Raw genomic sequence first — 16,022 nt, 5'->3', positions numbered from 1 at the left:
GTTAGACCCAACTCATCACAGACATCCTTAGAGAGTTTGTAGATAAACTGTATCCCTTCTTTTCTCTTCTCTCTCACTCTTTGCCAGTTTCTTATTTCCAGATATAATATCTATTTTATTAATCTGCATTTTCTAAGATGGAATAGCAAAGAATAAACAAATCAGCTACTTCTCAAATCAAAGCACTTATCTGGTTACATTGTGCACATTTACATGGAGATATGATTGGAGAATTTAACTTCTGCTTCATCTAATATATGTGTTCTTAAAAATTTCATCTTATTTTGCTCTTTTTGTTCTATGTGCTTTGGTATTTCCTTTTAATCTGCCTTTTTCTATTTGGGTTATGTTGCTTCAGCTTTTATTTTCTACAGAGTTTTGGATTATATGTGTGCCATTTCTAATTCTACTAGATTTCAGATTTAAAACCTAACAACCAGTTACGTTTTAAAGATTATAAAGCCTCTAAGATCATATTAGAGGCATGATCTGATAAATTAGTGTCCTTTCTATTTAAGATGAAAATGTCATCCACCTTTACTCTACACATAGTTTCTACCCATGCACTCATCCACTTTTTGGTCTTCTCTGTAACTATATGTGGGTTAATTATAAATTATTGAATTATTGGTTTTACATAATATGCCATTGTCATTTTGGACATTCGTATGTACTTTTGTACAAGTGATTGGTGTTAGCGAGCAAAACCAGGTATAGGCTACATTTCATCTAGTTTTCCACTTTATTTTAGCCTCTCAAACACCTTGTAAAGTACAGAGATATTTTACATGGAAGTGACTTAACCGGTATCTGACAGAAGTCAAGTGCAACATGTCTGGCCATAGAGTGTCTAAAGGTAACAGCCCAGCTCTTGACAGTCAGAGATCTCTATTTTTTTTAAAGAGTGTCAGGGTGTTTCACATCAGAAATACAACCATCAGGACTCACTTCTTCATTATGATCATAAGAGACGTGCTTAATGATTATGTGTGGGTTGCTAACTTCCACAGCCTCCCGTGACTTCTGGGCTTCTTCATCAGGTGTCTGTTTGCACAGCCCTCGAGACTTCAATATTCTTTTCTTTTTTAGTAATAAGAGTTTTTCCTCAAAAACTTCTTATTTTTTAGGAAAATAAAATGTGTGCTATATTTATGTTAAGTCCTGGCATATTACAGAAACTCCTTATGAAATATTTAACTTTATACTGTGCTGTCCACAAATGACATTTTAAAAACATTTTCAACCTTTCTTCTGAAAGCAACATTTATATAAAATAATAGCACCAGTCTTAAGTAGATGAGTTTTGACAACCATCAAAACATTCCCACCATCACGATCAGGATATTACTCCAAAAGATCTGTAGTCAACCCTGCCCCTCCTCTGGCCCCAGTCAACCACTCCTCTGCTTTGGGTCACTACAGATTAGTTTCACCTGTTCCAAAATTTCATATAAATGGAATAACATAGTAGTATGAACGCCTTTATTCCTGCCTTCTCTCATTCGGCATGTTTCTGAGATTCACCTAGTTGTATATATTAGAAGTTCGTGCCTATTTTCAGCCGCGTAACATTCCATTATATGAACACACCACAATTTGTTTAAAAATTAACTTGATGATAAGCACTTGGGTTGTTTCCATTTTGAAGTGATTATAAATAAAACTATTAAACATTCATGTGCAAGCCTTTGTGTTGATGTACGTTTTCATTTCTTTGGCATAAATACATTAAAGTGGGATTACTTGATTATGTGGTAACTGAATGTTTAACTTTGCAAGAAACTGGCTGAATGTTTCCAAAAGGGCCATACCATCTACATTGCTGCCAGCAACATGAAAGAATTCTACTTGTTCAACACAATAGTTTGTTTTGTGTTAATTTTTAAAATTTGAGTCATTCCAGGGGTGCCTGGGTGGCTCAGTCAGTTAAACATCCAACTTTGCCTCAGGTCATCATCTGGCGGTTGGTGAGTTTGGGCCCTGCGTTGGGCTCTGTGCTGACACAGCTGCTTCAGCTGCTGTCTCTCTCCCTCTCTCTCTGTTCCTCCTCCTCCTATCTCTCTCTCTCTCTCTCTCTCTCTCTCTCTCTCAAAAATAAATAAGCATTAAAAATGTTTTAGATAAAATTAAATTAAATTAAATTAAAATAAAATAAAATAAAAAATAAAATTTCAGTCATTCTAGTAAGTAAGTATATCATGGTATCCATTATGATTTAACTTGAATTCCCTGGTGATTAGTTATATTGAGCAACTTTTCATATGTTTACTGCCCATTCACATACATTGTTTTATGAAGTGTCTATTCAAATATTTTGCCCACTTTTATTGGGATGTTTTGGCCTTATTCTTTTAAGAGTTATTTATAAATTCTAGACACAAATTCTCTGTCAAATATATGGATTGCACAGACTTTCTCCCAGCCTTTGGTTTGCCTTTTTATTGTCTTTAATTGAATCTTTTAAAGAGTATAAATTTTTAATTTTTGTGAAATCTGAGTTATCAAATTGTTCTTCTATAGCTAATACTTTTTTCTTCTTAAGAAATCATTGTCTGCTCCAAGGTTATGAAGGTTGTCTTCCACATTTTTGGTTACTTTTATTTTCACAGAAAATACTTAATTTTCTGCCTGTGTTCCTTATATTGCATTTTTAGATCTTTTGCAATCCTTTCCAACTGTTAGGCCTAGTTTTTATCAAATATTTTTAATGTGCTGGGCATTTTTAAAAATTTTTTTAAGGTTTACTCATTTTTTAGAGACAGAGAGAGACAGAGCGTGAGGGGGGGGAGGGGCAGAAAGAGAGGGAGACACACAATCTGAATCAGGCTCTAGGCTCTGAGCTGTCAGCGGAGAGCCCAACACAGGGCTGGAACTCATAGTCTGTGAGAACATGACCTGAGCTGAAGTTGGATGCTTCACAGATTGAGCCACCCAGGTGCCCCTGCACTAGGCATTTATAAATAAATTATCTTACACAAATTCTAAAACCGTCCAAGTGAATTAAATATTATTGTTATCCTCATTTTGTAGAAGAGGTATGTAAAATATGGATAACGTAAAAAAGCCAAAGGGCCAGATTTCAAACCCAGGCAATCTATTCCTAGGGCCATGTTATGTGGCCCCTTAGTCCATTTCCTTTACTAGGACTTTCCAACTCACTCTGTTGTGTCTCACCTTATCTTTTATTTTCATCCAAGTTTTTCCTCTTTTTGGAGCTGTTCCTGGTTCCTAATACTTTACAATTCTTTGAGGATTTCAAAAATTTCTTGAACTTTCTTCTTTTATCCTAACATGTAGTTTTTAGTCTATCTTCCTTCACTAATTCTTTATCCTTGCCCATGCCTTCACCACTAAGCTACCAGGTTTCATGTATTTATGTTTTCACCTGTTCAAATATGGTAAATTCAGACTATTTTGACTGTAGATTTACTTTGTTAATATATAGTGTGTTCTGACATTGTGAGATTTTTGTATAACTCCTAAATGTGTACCTGTACATTTTTACCTACCCTGATATATGATTAGTTGGGAGGTAAGTGAAGGTCCATAGCTCCTACTCAAATTCCCCTTTTTCCTGGCAGTTTTACCCCATTGAAGTAACATGCTTTTCTGACCCAAAAGCCTGGTTACTGATATCCTAAATCAATGCAGTCCGTGGAAGCTATAATTTTCATTAAGCATTCCTTCAGAGACTTTTCTAGGTTACAAACCCCACCAATATGGTTTACTTACTAAACAGCAACATGCAAGGGCTGAGACTTCCTCACACATGGAGTGCTTAATATCCAATTGGTTTTTGGAAATTACTATCTGTGAAGGATTACGTGAAGAAGATGAAGAAGAAATGTGAGCCACCAAGTTCTAGCTGCCTTAAGATGAGGAAAGATCAGGATAGAAGGACAGCTGCTCACACCTTAAGTTTCTGAGTCTAAACAATGTCTAGAAGGTATATAGGGTTTACTGAACTTTTCCAGGCATCCTCTGTCACATGAAGCAATGCTCTAGTAAAGTTTTCACAAGCCAGTTCTATCTATATACATATCCATGTAGGAAGATCAACATGCAGGCACTGGAAATAAGTTAACTATTATTTTGTGCTCATAAAATGTCTGTCATGTGTTTTGATTCTTTGAAAGTATTTTACTGAGGGCTTAAAAGAAACACCATCAGGGTTACTTATCAACACCATTTTAAAGCAAAATTTCCATAAACTATTCCTTCTCATCTTTAAACTTCAAGTGCTGTTTTTTTTTACTTTATTTATTGTTTATTTATTTTTATTGTGGTCTCACATTTCCTAACACAGCTTGAGTCAATACCTAGTAGTTAGCATTCAGCTGATTTTTTAATTTCACATTTTATTTAGACAATTTTATCTTATTGTATTGTATTTTCAAATGTTTATTTATTTTTGAGAGAGAGAGAGAGAGCATGCAGGAGTTGGGGGTAAGGGGAGAGAGAGATGATCCGAAGCAGGCTCTGTGCTGACAGCAGTGAGCTGCCATGGGGCTCACTCACAAACTAGGGAATCTTGACCTGACCTGAAGTTGTATGCTTAACTGACTGAACCACCCAGGTGCCCCTTATGTAGACAATTTTAAAAAATTTTATCATAATCTCATTTGGGGATGCTATTTCTAGCTTATCATTTTTTTTCTTACCTCTACAATTAAACATCAGCTTCCTTTATCGAAGGACAACAGCAATTTCTAGTTTCAAATCTGTTCAATGAAAATGGAATCCGGGGTGCCTGGGTGGCTCAGTGAGTTAAGTGTCCAACTTCAGCTCAGGTCATGATCTCACGGTTCACGAATCTGAGCCCCCTCATCGGGCTCTATGCTGACAGCTTGGAGCCTGGAACCAGCTCCAGATTCTGTGTCCCCCTCTCTCTCTGTCCCTCCCCCACTCACACACACACACACACACACACACACACACACACACTCTCTCTCTCTCTCTCTCTCTCTCAAAAATAAATGTTAAAAAAATTGAAAAAAGAAAAAAAAAGAAAATGGAATCCATAGTTTTTTATTCTTTTTTTTTCTTTATAGATGAGAGAGAAATTGGAAAACACTGTTGAAAGATATATGAGATCTTCCAAATAATTTATGTAGATAATTCACCTCAAAGAGCTGAAGCTTTGTTCCCCATATTTTAAGTCACTGGGGGCTGCATATAGTGATGTCCTTCAGGGAAGTATGATATATAATTGTAGAATGATTAGAGAGAAAAATAACCATTTTAAAGTAGAGATAAATCTGACAAACACTACCTTAGGTGATCAAGGCTAACATCAATAGCGATAGCTCATGTTGATAGTATGCATCCTTGATATGATATGATGAAAATGACACTTTACCTCTTCCTCCCAATATTTCATAACCCAGGACAATTGTGGGGAAAACATCAGATTAATTCCAATAGAAGAAAATTTTACAAAATATATACCCAGTACTCCTTAAAATTGTCAAGGTCATCAAAGCAAAGGAAGTGTAAGAAACGGTCATAGACAAGAGGAGCCTATGGAGACCAGATAACTAAATGTAATGTGGTATCCTGAATGTCATCCAGGAACAGAAAAAGAAAATTAGGTAAGACTAAGGAAATCTAGTAAAGTGTGGACTTTATTGATAAGAAAATGTTGATATTGGTTCCTTAGTTGTGACAAATGTACTATCCTGATATTAATATTAATAACAGAGGAAAGTGGATGTGGAGTATATGAGAAATCTATTATATTTATAATGGCTCTGTAAATCTAAAACTGTAAAATAAAAAGATCTTAAATAAACGTATATGACATCAATTTATGTAAATAGATGAGAGTCTCATAGTATCAGACATATATCTGGATAAAAAGTAGTCTCCCAATAAATGACTGTTTAATTGATTTCAATTCAATGAAACAAGAACTTACCTGTGCATCAAAAGTCCTGTATGATAGGAGATGTCACATGCAGAGCTCTGTTATCTAAAAAGGTAACATGACTGATAGTTAAAATATAGACTAATTTTCTAGGCTTTTAAATTCCAACAGAGAACCTGATTACATTTGCACTGCTATTACAGGTGCACTACTGAATCTTCTTGGCCACAGATTTTTTTTCAGAGACAAACAGAGGAAATTAAAACAGGAAAACTTTCTGCTTTAGGGTTTAAACATTTATTATGTTTGACAGCAGGTAACAGAGCTAATGCTATCTACTCACTACTTAGTCACCACTTTCTCTTTAACACTAGAGTTTGGCTCCTACTGAAGGTTAACCTCACCCAAACTATGACATTGATGCTACAAATATGTACACAACACTATTCATCATGATGTCTATAATCTATTCCTGTCAATTCAAAGGAGTATCCTTTGTTTACATTAAATTTTTATAACAAACGGTTGAAGTGTTTTTTCAGGATATTATAAAAAGTGGCATGAAGTTTTACAAATTAAATTTTTCTCTGCTTAAGACAATTATGTTTTACAATAGCTAAGTTTCACCATTATCCCTCTGCAATGACATTCAATGACGACGTTAATGGTTAGCCAAATTAAAAACAAGAAATCTAATTTGCTCTTTCCAGGTAAAAAAAATAAAAGTGAAGTAGATTTTGTGGTTTAATGTTTATTAAGTTAATATGGAATATTAAGTTAATATTTAATATATTAATATTAAATGAATGCATTCAATAATGTAATATGAAATTTACACATAAAACTAAACATTCCCTTATACATAGCATTTTTCTATTTTTTGTAGCTCTACATTTATTGCTAAAATAAATGTAGTTTATTTGACTTGCATCTAGAATGAAATACAAAGTGTATCTAACATTGTTTGCATAGGCTCTATAATTTACGAGCCTTTTGGAACACTTTTAGTAGCTGCAGCAACTCAGCCTGGGGAGAAATATTAGTTAGCAAACAGCTGTGAGAAAAGTTTATGATGAAGCAAGAAAATACACTGATTTCAAACATAAATGGTTCTACTTACATAAAAATATTTTTCCTGGCAATGGACTGGTCAAACATATAAAAATTAACATAAGTACATATTAATAAAAACAGGGATCACATATGACATTCAATAAGTCTGAATATTTATGAGGCCAGTTTAATAAAAACAGGAGTTGTTGTACCTTGTTTTCTTAGTGGGAGCTGGACCACTAACTAGCACAGGGTACAATCAATGTCAGGATTCTAGCTATTGGGTTGCTGGCTTTTACAAGGCAAAGATAGCAAACACTTATTATCCAAAACATTTTACGGTGCTGAGTTCCTTCAGTTGTAAACTTCACAGAGAAGCTAAATCCATGTGATAAAGTATAGAGGTGCTTTAATGATGGCCATTCAATAAAGACCAATAAAGTGGTTCTGGGTGAGACTGGAACTCTACTTCATTTTTAGAAGTGTACACACACATATACACACGCACGCATGCACACAGACACACAAACACACACACACACAAATGTATTGCAGTTTATGTAACATTTTACCTTTTGATTTAATGAAAGAAAGCAATAATACATTAAAAATGGGAAAATTCTTTGACCCATTCCTCCTAATCAGAGCAGATCTTGGTATTGTTAATACTATAGGTTCTTTTGAAGATAATAGGAAGCAGTATCTACCTTCTAAAGCCACAAACACTTTTACTTAATTATTTGCAGTCTCATTCCCCATATGCATTGATTCTCATTTTCTTCTCATTGAAAGACATTTTAGTGCAAAAAGTATTCTTCAAGAGATCTTTGTGTGTTAAACTTCCAAGCCCTTAAAGGACATCAGAATATCCTTGCTGTACACACATTTATTTCAGTGTTACAGCTCTCTCTCTAACTGTTGAGAAATGTGATATGCAGTCAATTCTTATTCTTTTGTAAGTCCTCTAGAAACTTTTATACCTTCCTCTTTGTCTTCCTTGGTCATTGAATTCAACTATAGTCTATCCAGGTGTATTTTTTTTTTCTTTTATCTCTAACTTAATTGGTGTAGTAGGTTGTTTGTAAAGATGAGTAATAATTTCTGCTTTCACATTTGTCTGCTATTTTTGCAACATGCCTTTAATGTTCCTCCTTTAAGAAAGAACAGTCTACTTTTCCATCCCTAAATCTAGGCTTGGCCTTATGATTTATTTTGGTAATAGAATATTTGGCCAGCATGATGTAAGCAAAGACTTGAGTAGCACTTGCACACTGGGGCTCTCCCTCTTCTGTAGCTCTTTGAATTCTGAGACCACCGTGTGAAAATGTGAATGTGGCTGAGATGGCCTGTGAGAGAGGCCACTTGGAAGACAACTGAGGGTTCCTGGTTCATAACCTGCCAAATACGGGAGTGAGGGCATCCAAGTCACACCCATTCCATCCGACAGGTGGCCACAGACCGATGATCGAGCCCAGGAGAGATGAGCAACAGAATCACCCAGATGATCCAAACTCAAATTCCCAGCTCTCCAAATTTTGAACTAATAAATGATCTTTTTGTTTTAAAGCACTAAGTTTCGGGGTGGTTTGTTACATAGAAAAGGCTAACTGATGAATTGACTTTCCCAAAGAACTGCCAGGCCAAAGTTTCCCATATTTCTTTAATTCTTGGGAATTCTCAATTATTACCTATTTAACTATTTCTTTACATTTTAATTTTTAAAACACTTTATTGAGGTATGACTAATGTGTAAAAAGTTGTACATATTTAATTTATACAACCCAGTGAGGTTGGGGATAAGTATACACCTGTGAAATTGTCACCACCATGCAGGCCATAAACATACCATCACATTCCAAAGTTTCTTCCCACACATTTCTTATTATTGTTATTATTAATGTGTGTGTGCGCATGTGTGTGCAGCAGAAATTTAACACAAGATCTACCGTCTTAGCAAATTTTAAGTACACAACACAAAGATGTTAGCTGTAGGCACTACGCCATATTGTTGATGTCCAGAATATATTTATCTTGTAAAACTGAACTTTGTACCCTTTTACCATCACCTCCCCATTTCCCCTTGCCTCCAGCCCTGGCAGCTACATACAATGGAATATTATTCAACTGTATAAAAGATGGATACCCTGCCATTTGCAACAACATAAATAGACCTGAAAAACATTATATGAAGTGAAATAAGCCAAACATAGAAAGACAAATGCTATATAATCTTACCTATATGTGGAATCTCAGTTTGTTTTTTATCTCCACTTGAAATTGCTTTTATATGGATTTTTGATACTTTCACTTTTTCATCTCTATTTAGAATTTATTTTCTATCACTTTATTCTTTTATGAGATTTTTCTTTTTCTTTTTTAATTTTTTGATATCTCAATCTGATTTCTATGTGAATAATTTATTCCTCAGCTGACTTATCCCTTTATTACATTGTTTGATTTATTTAAATCAACCATTTTATTTTTCATATTTTGAATTTCTATTTGATGCTTTATCATTGCATCCTACTTTGTGTTGTGTATTTCCTATGCATATGTTTATTTGTCTAGTGAGATTGTTCTTATTTTGCCCTTATTTTATTCTATTTTTAGTCTCTAATTCTACTGAATTTTCTTGTATATTTTTAACTGGAAGTGTCAATCCAATGTATACATTTACCATGATGAAAAACTTTCAAAGGAGTTTTTACGTAAGAAATAGACTAAAGTTAAAATAGGAAAACCAGTGTTTATTAACACCAACTGCCTTTAATCTTTAGGGATACATTCAAATGTGACTCTGATGTGATTATTAGGTCTTGACTAAAAGGTCAGAATACAACCTTCTTGGCAAAAGTGAGCGTTTCATCCTGAAGGGACTTGGGGTTTCCACAGCCAGTTGTCAATCTTAGAAAAACGATTAAAACTTGGGAAGCGAACATTAAATGTAGTAGTGAGAAAATATTCCTCCATTCTGAAGTGAGGATCAGTTTAGTAAGAATGTGAAAGAAGCCCAGGCGATGACTGCTGCAGAGCTAGTCTTGACTATCTGAGGGCAGCCTTTTGTTTTAGGAATAACTCTCCAATCACCACATAAAAACAATTATGACAGGACTGTCCATAGCATGGGTCTGCCTCACACAGGGGTAAACTTGTGACCCAGCTGATTCTCTCTCCCTCTCTCTCTTTCTGCCCCTTGCCTGCTCATGTTCTCTCTCTTTCTCTCTCTCTCTCTCTCTCTCCCTCTTTCTCTCAAAATAAAGAAATAAATTTAAAAATAATGAACTTTCTCACTTTATATCTCTTAGGATGACTACTAGAAAAGAAAAGAGAAAGTGTTGGTGTGGATGTGGAGAAACTGGAGCCCTTGTATGTTGCTGGTGAGACTATAAAATGATGCAGATCCTGTGGAAAACAGTATGTTGGTTCCTCAAAAAATTAAAAATGGAAGTACCATATGATCCAGCAATTCCAATCCTGGTTGTATATCAGAAAGAATTGAAAACAGATTTATTAACAGCTATTTGTTTACCCCTGTTCATAGCAGCAGTATTCGCAATAGCCAAGAGGTGGAAGCAGCCTAAATGCCCATTGACAGGTGAACAGTTTTAAAAATGTGGTAAGTAGAATGTTATTCAGCCTTAAAAGGAAAAAAAAATACTGGCACATGGTACAATGTGGATGAACCTTGACGACATTATGGTAAATGAAATAATCCAGTCACAAAAAGGCAAATATTGTAAGATTCCACCTCTCTTAAATTAAATTCAAAGCATTTAAATTAGTTTGAAGTAGTTAAATTCAAAGAAACAGGAAGTAGAATGGTCATTGCTAACGACTTGAAAGAGGGGGAAATAGTGAGCTATTTCTTAGTTGGCAAAGAGTTCCAGTTTTGCCAGATGAAATGTCCTGGAGATTAGTTACACAACAATGGTTGTGTTATTATACTTAACACTACCGAACTGCACACTTATAAAGGTTCAATGGTAAGAGGAAACTTACCATTTTTTATGGACATTTTTAATGCTTTGGGTCTCAAGTGCTTCTTAAAATTCTTCTCACATTTGGAGAATTTCTTATATTCTGAGTCCATGCAAAGTACTCATTTTTCCAGTTTCCCTTGTAGCCAGATACAGGCATATGACTTGGCTCTGACATTCAAAATCACCCTTGCAAATCTTCAATTCAGATGCAGTGCAGAAGGTGACATCACACAGGATTTGCACCAGCAATGGTGGGAGCAGACACATGGTCCAGTGTCTTCTGACAAAGCAGCACTGATGGGGAGAGGGTCAGTGGGATGCTTCTGCATGTGTGCCTGGTGCCAGCCATGGAGACTCTAAGGGGCCAGCCCTGTAGTATAATATGTGTGTTGTTCCCAGCTGGGTTGCATCCAAGTCTGAATCTGTCTCTGCAAGATATTCTGGGATCTACCTAATATCTTCAATAAGTTATCTTTCTGCTTGAATTAGCTATATGCCCTTTACTAGGTTCTTAACAATGGAGAGTCTGAGGCAAAAGCTGATATTTTTTTTTATTTGTACCCATATGAAAGCAGTATGACTGAAAGTTTTTCATCTTATTAAAAGAGACAGAATAACAACAACAACAAATACTGAACTGGCTGAGTTCATGTGGGGTAAACAGTAGTGACTATAGGAAAGATTGAAATCCTTGTTAGATAACAATAAAGCAGTTAGGAGACTTTGGCTATGGTGCCTTGGGGTTTAGTGTGCCTCACAAAGCTGGAGCTTTAAAAAAAATTCAAAAGGCACCTGGGTGGCTCAGTTGGTTGAGCGTCCAACCTCAGCTCAGGTCATGATCTCATGGTTCTTGAGTTCAAGCCCCGCATTGGGCTCTTGGCTGTCAGCACAGAGCCCGCTATGGATCCTCTGTGCCTCCCTCTCTCTGCCCTTTCCCCACTTGTTTTCTCACTCTCTCTCTCTCTCTCTCTCTCAAAATAAATAATTAAACTTAATAAACTGAATACAAAGTCAATGTTGCTTGCTAATGGCCTCATCCTCTGAGACAAAACAGTTCTGATTGACTAGGTTCTCAATTAATGTGTGGAATTAATATTACATTTCAATAAGCATAATAAGCAAATTGATACATCTGCATCTGGAAAACAGCACATATTTTGCATCTGGGCTCTTAATTAATACATGGATCTGATTTTTAAGAAAACAAATCCTATAGTTCCAGGTTAACACTGATTGTACATTAACATTTACAATTTTTTTTAATTCCCTTAACTATTCTTGGAGGTGGTTATTATTTTCTCCTTTTATAGATAAGGAAAATACAATCCAAAGTTTAGGAATCCTACCTAATATCACACAGTTAACTCATGGAGCATTGATATGAGATCTGACTACAAACTTTCAAAATATCATTTTGTTTCTGTGAAAGTTTGAATTTAGTATGTGACTAGTAACTTAACTATTTTATACCTCAATTTCCCCATCCTCAAGAATGATTCAGTTTCCCTCTATTGACATTGGATTCAAAATGAAAAAAATTTCAAGAGAGTACCAATTATAAAAATAGCATTCAACTAAACTTATAATAATTCTTGATGCTTTTACTGCATAAAATTCTGACTTCTTTTTCTTTTTCTCTCTGAATTCCACATGGTCATTTACCTTCCTCACATCTTCAATTCCATTTAAGGAAAAATATAAACTGAAACTTTTTTTAGTGATAAAATAATATTCAGTAAAAAATACCCAATCATCATCATTTTCAGAATTCTTAGGGATTTGCCAGTGCAGAATTCAGCAGGTTCCTCCTAAACATTTTCCAAATGTCCCCAGCTGTGCTTCTCAGAATCAGGCCAGACCATGGCTAGACAGATAGTCACATCAAAGTGGCATCTTATGGACAAAGAGAACTCCCTCCTCCAGAAGTCTACCAGAGGGTCCATGAGGATGAGATCATCCCTGCAAATATTGTTTGCCTTGCTTTTCTCTTTATTTTCTTAACCAGGAGAGTGTTTGTCCATGAAATGGTTTGGCAAGGCCTATTATCCCAGAGGATTTCTTAAACTAATAGTCCCAATGTCAAGCGTAGGAAGAAAAGTAATTATTTTTGAACACAAAATATTCTTTATTATGAATTATCAAATTGTTTTTCATTTTGAGATTTCCAAAGTTTTATTTTTATTCCTATTTGTAATTTGGCCCAAGTATGATACTATCAGTGAAAAACCTATTGACTTGTTTTTTTGTGTTTTGTGTGTGTTTTTGAACCAAAAGTAAAATATTGTTTCGAGTTGAATGGGTGCCTCAATTCTCTGAAAAGCTCTTACACGACCTTACACCTACTTGTTTCTCTTGTTGAAAAGTAAATGATTTCATTAGGGAACACCCTGGAAATGAGAATCAACAGTGGATATGTTTTCCTAAGCATTACCTGTTTGGATCTGAACATGATTGTTCTCCATAAAAGTTCATTTGGAATTTTTACTTCCAAAATAACTGGACTGAAATTAGGAAAAAGCGATCCCATCCCATTCTGTCCTTTTTTCCCCATCCGACTCTCCCTGCAAAGTAACTAGGCTCTATGCCTAAGAAAATAGTCACACACTCACAAGCTGTAAAGGGTAAAAAAAATTACTACTCAAAATGTAATTCATTGCCAACCACAATTCACTACTTGAACAACCAGCTACTGACTCATCTAATTTTACTCTCACATTCATAAGAACATTTTACAAAAAAGCTCTTGAACAGATTCTTCATAAAATTGCTACTTGCAATTAGCTCATGCACTAGTATTTTGCCTGTGTGACTTTGTACATGCTGCTTTTTTTTAACTGCAACACCCTTATTCACCTGTTTAAATTCTACTGAGCCTTAAACTCTCAGCTCAGAAGCATCTTTCCCAGAAATCTTTCCTTGTCTGCTCTCTACCCTGGTCACTCCTTGTAGATGACTCCTTGTTGCTCCCAGGTGGTTATTACACTAACATCCATTATGCTGCATTTTAGCTGCTAGTCCATCAATCTCCTATAGTAGGTTGTGAGCTCTGTGAGGGTAAGTGCTGTTTGGGGACATATATAATCAACCCCTAAGACAGTGTGTAACACATTTTGTGGTCAATACATGTTTGCTGCATGAGTAAATTAATGCAGGAATTATTTACTCCAGAGGAAGTATGTGTTTCTGGTTGACTCTCCATCATCTATTCCCCACCATCTATCCCACAGCAACTCTCTTCATGCCAACAGAGAACTAAACCCTCCCACATGTTCAGTCTTGTGAATTTGTGGAAAATGATCCACGGTTCCTTCAAGGAAAGGGTTAAAACAATGTGTATTCTACCTCTAGCCACAGGAACTGCTTCAGGGATATGCATGCAATCTAATCTGAGCTGGTGAGAGTTTGCAGCATTTTGAGGGGAGGGAATGCCCTTTTCTTTTGCAGAAACTATTGAAAGAAGGCATTCTGTTTCAATGCACATGATTACAGAAAAATGACTACAACCTCAAGAGCTGCTAGTGACCGTCTTGTAATGAAAACAGGAGAACATCCCTGACAGTAGAATGCAGGAGGAAGCAGAATCAGGAAACAGCAAGAGAAACCATACCCTGCTCACATTATTTAAGACTTGAAAAAAGATGTCTCTAAAGTTAGTCCCTGGGCTATTCAGTTAGGAGAGGCAATATTATTTTTAAAGCTGTTTGAATTAAGTTTTCTGTTCCTGCAACATAATTAGCTCTTTTTACTTAAATGGCTCAATTTTTCAACCAATTCTTCCTTTAGTTCAGTCCCCCATTTGATAAAATATTTCATCATCTGCTTCAGGTCTCCCCTAAGGGCATAGTAAGAGCAGAGTGGAAACAACATGGGTTTTGAATTCAGATAAACAGATGTTTTCATTTAAGTTCTACCTTTTATTATCTGTGGACACTGGGCAAGGCATTTTACCCTTCTGGGTCTCATTTTCCTCAACCTTACCTACCTTAAAACTCACTGGAGGATTTAATGAGATAAACATATTTAACTTCATGCCTATGAGTTAGACGTTCATAAGATAATTTATATTTTTCTTTCTTCCCTTGTAATTCTCACTAGCTTAAATTGGCTCATGGGAATTCTGACATTTTGAGCCTCTGAAGCATAAATACCTTTTCATTCTACATCTAACAGCTACCATATAAAACCCCCTGATGTCATCAGCATTCAGAACAGCCTTTCATACCATTTATATATTCACACCCCAGTTTTGCTATCATTGTAAACGCCAACTCATCAACTTTCTCAAGTCCAAATCCACACTTTACATTCATTCTTCTTGATCACATGTCTATGTTTAATTCTACTTGCACTTACTGAGCACCTACTATATGCCAGCTTTAGAGAGACACAGCTGAGTAAGACATGGGTTCCTGTCCTCAGGATCCTTACATCTAGAAATAGAGACAGATTTTCTAAATTCGATAAATTCAAAAGACAGTAAAAAATGATGAGGGCAAGAGTTATATGCATGGGTCATATAGGTGCACCCTGAAAAAGAAACTAGTGTGGAAGCAGACAGTCGAATCAGGAGGCAATTGTAATAAACTAGGGGAGAAATGACTGTGGTTGACTCAAGATGGTGCCAGTGGAGGAAGTGAGAAATTAACAGATTACGGATATATTTTAAAATTTGAGCCAAGAAGTTGTGCTGATGGACTATATGAAGAGTGTGAGAGAGTAAGAGGTGTCAAGGATAGCTCCCAACTTTAGGGGAAGAGAAATTTCAAGAATATAATTATATTAAGTTTGATGAGGAAGACTGTGGAACAGAAGCTCAGTAGAGATATACAAAAGGTAATAAATACATATATACACACATATATAGATAAATATGGAATATATATATATATATATATATATATATATATATGCCTGGAGTTTATAGTAAAGACCTAGATAAAGACATACATTTGAAAGCTATTTGCATATGGAAGGTGAAAGCTTTTGTGATTGAGTAAGGCTATCAAGGAAGCAACTGCAGATAGAAATTAAAAAAGATCCAAAGACTAAGACTTGGACTCTATTGTTAAAAGGTTGGGGATATAAATATACATGCAAAGAAAATAACTGAGATTATATGCAAC

General features: G+C 35.5%; 1 long non-coding RNA gene across 2 annotated transcripts in view; it reads right to left on the bottom strand.

Annotated features, from left to right (window-relative positions):
- Positions 1-16,022, bottom strand: part of LOC132667318 (uncharacterized) — a 493,653-nt gene that overhangs the window by 224,924 nt on the left and 252,707 nt on the right. For both annotated transcript variants that reach the window (XR_009605082.3, XR_009605080.2), the window contains exon 3: positions 5,918-5,971. This is a non-coding gene — a long non-coding RNA (uncharacterized LOC132667318). The remainder of the gene's footprint in view (positions 1-5,917; positions 5,972-16,022) is intronic.

The sequence above is a fragment of the Panthera onca genome, chromosome B2 (assembly GCF_046562875.1).
Source record: "Panthera onca isolate mPanOnc1 chromosome B2, mPanOnc1 haplotype 2, whole genome shotgun sequence".
Classification (NCBI taxonomy): domain Eukaryota; kingdom Metazoa; phylum Chordata; class Mammalia; order Carnivora; family Felidae; genus Panthera; species Panthera onca.
The sequence above is the reverse complement of the archived record's forward strand: the minus strand, read 5'-3'. Positions and strand labels throughout refer to the sequence as shown.